This window comes from Canis lupus, chromosome 28 (assembly GCF_048164855.1).
Source record: "Canis lupus baileyi chromosome 28, mCanLup2.hap1, whole genome shotgun sequence".
In the NCBI taxonomy this organism is placed as follows: Eukaryota; Metazoa; Chordata; class Mammalia; order Carnivora; family Canidae; genus Canis; species Canis lupus.
The window spans coordinates 40401643-40406393 of record NC_132865.1 but is presented as its reverse complement, the minus strand read 5'-3'; the positions used below and the strand labels follow the sequence as shown (position 1 = coordinate 40406393).

At 37.5% G+C, this 4751-nt stretch overlaps 1 pseudogene; it reads right to left on the bottom strand.

The window, feature by feature from the left end:
- Nucleotides 1–452: 452 nt before the first annotated feature.
- Nucleotides 453–2715, bottom strand: LOC140620424 (hyaluronan mediated motility receptor pseudogene; annotated as a pseudogene).
- Between the last annotated feature and the right edge of the window lie 2036 nt (nt 2716–4751).

Below are 4751 nucleotides of genomic sequence, written 5' to 3'. Positions count from 1 at the left end.
GTAAAGTTGGAAAGCCAGAGAGAAAGTTTAGAATGAGGTGATAAAGGTAAGCATCAAGGAGGAGGTACAGACAATAGAAAATAAAATGTCAGGGATCCCTGGGTGACGCAGCGGTTTGGCCCAGGGCGCGAACCTGGAGACCCAGGATCAAATCCCACGTCGGGCTCCCGGTGCATGGAGCCTGCTTCTCCCTCTGCCTATGTCTCTGCCTCTCTCTCTCTCTCTCTCTCTCTCTCTCTGTGACTACAATAAATAAATAAAAATTAAAAAAAAAAGAAAAGAAAATATCAGAAGTCATACTGGTATGTATGTATGTGAACTTCCCCTCACATAGTTAAGAACAGGAAGTTAATATTAAATACATTAAAAATATTCATTAGAAACATAATAATAACAGTAACAATAGCAAAAACAATAATAAAAAGAATGAAATAATTTTTAACAGGTCTTCCCGATATTCACGTGCATTATTCTTGAAACTCCACAGGAGCTCAATAGCAGTTTGAATTGCCTTCTTTCAATGGTGTTTTGAGAGCAAAATTTTCTTTGCTTTCACAAAGAAAAGCCTTTGAAGGATCAAAGTGTTTGATACCAAGAACTTTATTCAATTCCTCCTGAAGTTTTGCCTCACTTTGTTTTCTTTTAGCGAGCTGAGAGCGGAGTTTTGACACCTCCGATTTGAGTTGGCTATTTTCATCTTTCAGTTTCACAACATGCTTGATTTTTTGCTTTAGATTTTGATGACCCAGTAATTTAGCATACGAATCTCTTAGTTTATTTAGCTGTTCCTGAGCAGCACCATGTTCATTCAACAAAGCCTGTTTCTCTGCTTCAAATGCATCCAGTTGTAGCTGAAAAGGTTTTGTTTTATTATATAGTTCTTCATAAAGGAGACACCACTTATTCATTTCCTCAGTTAACTCTGCCACTGTGTTTTTTTTTCCAGCTTTTCTTGCTTCTTCCTCTTCCAGTTGTTTCTTTAACTCTTCACCTTTTTGCTTGAGTTGGTTCTGCAAATCAGTTATTGTTTTAAGAGAAGAGACTGTTATTTCTTTAATTTCTGCTTCTTTAAGTGCTGATTTGGTCTGCAGATCCAGGAGCATCCTTGTGTATTCTTGATTTGCATTCTCAGTTGCCAATATCTGATGTTGAGTATCTTCTGCACTTTTCTCAGCCCTGGTCACTTTTTCCTGAAGTGACAAGTTCTCCAATTTAAGATCTTCTATCTCACGAGCCATAAATGCTTTATAACTTTCAAATTGAGCAGTAGCATCTCCAAGGCTTTGCACTATACTATGATAGCTCTCCTGCAAAAGCAGAGTGGCTTGACTGTGAGCAGCATTACTTTCTTCCAGTTCAGCTTCTTTCCCTTTCAGCTTTTCTTCTAGGAATTTCAGTTCTGCAGCTCGAGATTTTGTTTTTTCTTCCAACTGTCTGACTAGCCTTTCAGCTTGTTCCTCTTTTTGCTGTAATTTATCTAAGCTCATCCAGTGCTTGCTTTAATTCTTCCTCAAAGAGATTCCTCTCTTTCATCATTTCCTCTTGAAAGGAACGTAGCTTCTGTTGAAGACTGGAGGACAGTTCCTTTTCTTGTTGCAGAAGTGAATCAGTCTGTAATTCTTTTTGTCGTAGTTTTTCATGTTCCTGTTTTTCAAGAATAAGATTCTCCTTTAAGTTTTGCATTTCAGACTTTAGAGTTTCATCCCGTACTCTATCCCTGTTGACAAGGTCTTCTTTTTCTTTTTCGAGTAGCTGACACTTAGCATTCAGGTCTTCTACTTGTTTAGAAAGTAAAACAACATTTTCCTCAAGAGACTGCTTAAGGCTTACAACTTCATTCTTCTCTTTCAAATTTTCTTCTAATTGGGCAATATCTAGCTTGTATTTCTCCACTTGATCTGATGCACAACTAATTTCTTCGATGTATTCTAAGAGTTTTTCTGTTTCAGATTTTTCATCAGTCTTTTCCTTCTCTATTGAAACAAGTTTCCCCTCAAGTTGTGCTATTTTCCCCGAGACTCCTCCAGATTCTTCTGAGTGACCTGCAGCTTCACTTCCATGCCTTCCTGTTTAGCCATCATATTCCTCATCTTTGTTTCTCCTTTATTTCTAAGTTTCATTAACTCAAGGCTTAGAATTCTCATAGTCTTCTGGTTATTATCTTCAGAAAACTTTGATTTAAGTAGCTCATTAGATCTAGTTAACTCAATAAGCTGTTTTTCTAGTGAAGCATTACTTGCGGAGAGAGATGTTTTCTCCCTGACTGCAGCATTTAGCTTGGCCTCCACCTTCTCCAACTCAGCTTCCAGATCTTGGATCTGCTTGTCCTGAGCACCATGTTCTTGCACAAGAACACGAATCTCTTTTTCTGGTATCTTCAAATCTTTATCATTCTTTTGAGATTCCTTCTTTAATCCCAAAGTCTTAACTTTTCTTGCTGAAGCAGGCAAGGTAGTATCTCTGTCAACATTAAGATTTTGTTGAGACTCTTTGTTTTTTAAATCTTTGTGATTTCTGAAATGATACTGGTCCTTTTAATACTTCTGAAGTTTTAACATCATAAGCACCTGGAGACGGTGCACAACCGGAAGGGTCATTGAATCGTTTCAGGGGCGCCTTAGGAAAAGACATGTTGATGACCAGCTCCACAAACCGAAGGTCACTAGCTCTCCTCCGCAACTTCTGGCTTCTTATTTCGGCCTAATCGCTCCTATTTTAAACTTTTTGAAGAAACTCCACACAGTTTTCCAGAGTGGCTGCACCAGCTTTCGTTTCCAGCAACAGTTTAAGAGGGTTCCCCTTTTTTCCACATCCTCACCAACATTTGCTGTTTCCTGTCCTGTTAATTTTGGCCATTGTGATTGGTGTGAGGTGGTATCTCATTGTGGTTTTGATTTGTATTTCCTTGATGCTGAGTGATGTTGAGCATTTTTTCATGTGTCTGTTGACCATTTATTTTTATGAGGGTTCTCCCTGTCTGGTGAAATGTCTATGCCTGTCTTCTGCTCATTTCTTGGTTGGATTTTTTATTCTTTGGGTATAAAGTTCTTTATAGAACTTGGTTACTAGCCCTTTATCTGATAAGACATTTTTGTATAAGGTCTAAGAAAATGTTCAAGTTTCATTCTTCTGCATGTGGCTGTCCAATTTTGTCAACACCATTTTTTCCATTGGATATTCTTTCTTGCTTTATTGAAGATTAGTTGACCATAGCATTGAGGGTCCATTTATGGGTTCTCTAATCTATTTCATTGATCTATATGTCTGTCTTTGTGCCAATACCATACTGTTTGGATGATTGCAGCTTTGTAATATGCTTGACATCTGGCACTGTGATGCCACCAGCTTTGGTTTTCTTTTTCAACATTCCTTTGGAAATTCAGTGTCTTTTCTGGTTCCATACAAATTTTAGGATTATTTGTTCCAGCTCTGTGAAAAATGTCAATGGTATTTTGATAGAGATTGCACTGAATGCATAGATTGCTCTGAGTAGCATAGACATTTTAAGAATATTTGTTCTTCCAATCCATGAGCATGGAATGCTTTTTCATTTCTTTGGGTCTTCCTCAATTTCTTTCATGAATGTTCTATAGTTTTCTATATAACCTTTATCTCTTTGGTTAAGTTTATTCCTAAGTATCTTATGGTTTTTGGTGTAATTGTAAATAGGACAGATTCCTTAATTTCTCTTTCTTTTGTCTCAGCATATAGAAGTTCAACTGATCATTGATTCTATATCCTGCCACTTTGCTGACTTCCTGTATGAGTTCTAGCGATTTGGGGGTGGAGTCTTTTGGGTTTTCCACATAGAGTATCATGTCATCTGTAAAGAGTGAGAGTTTGACTTCTTTGCTGATTCAGATGCCTTTTATTTCCTTTTTTCCAAGATTTTATTTATTTATTCATAAGAGACACACACAGAGCGACAGAGACATAGGTATGGAGAGAAACAGGCTTCCTGAGGGGAGCCCAATGTAGGACTCAATTCCAGGACCCTGGGATCATGCCCTGAGCCGAAGGCAAATGTTCAACCACTGAGCCACCCACGTATCCTGGATGCCTTTTATTTCTTTGTTGTTGTCTGAAAGCTGATATATTAGTCAATAGGATCCAGCAGTACATTGAAAAGGTTATTCACCATGGTCAAGTAGGTTTTATTCCTGGGCTACAAGAGTGGTTCAACATCCTCAAATCAATTGAGGTGATACATCACATTAATAAAAGAAAGGAGAGGAACCACATGATCCTCTCAATAAAAGCAGAAAAAGCATTTGATAAACTGCACCATCCTTTCTTGATTAAAACTCTTCATAGTGTAGGGATAGAGGGAACATATATCAATATTGTAAAAGCCACATAAAAAAGCCCACAGTGAATATCATTCTAATGGGGAAAACCTGAGAGCTTTTCCCTTAAGGTCAGGGACATGACAGGAATGTCCACTATCACCACTGTTTTCAACATAGTACTAGAAGTCCTAGCCTCAGCAATCAGACAATGAAAAGTTTATTTAAAAAAATGAATATTGAGCTAAAGCCTAAGAGATGTATATGCACATTAATAAAGAGAATTGACTTAATGCTTCCATGCTGGTTTCTCCAGTCTCCCCAGTTTACTCTTCAGACCGTTTCCATCCTAGTTTCTCATTTTTTCTCTATGAATCAATCATAATAAACTAATTTAAACACTGATTTTAATGTTAATCTGATTTTTACCCATATTTCTTCCCTTAAAACCTTCTTATCTACTCC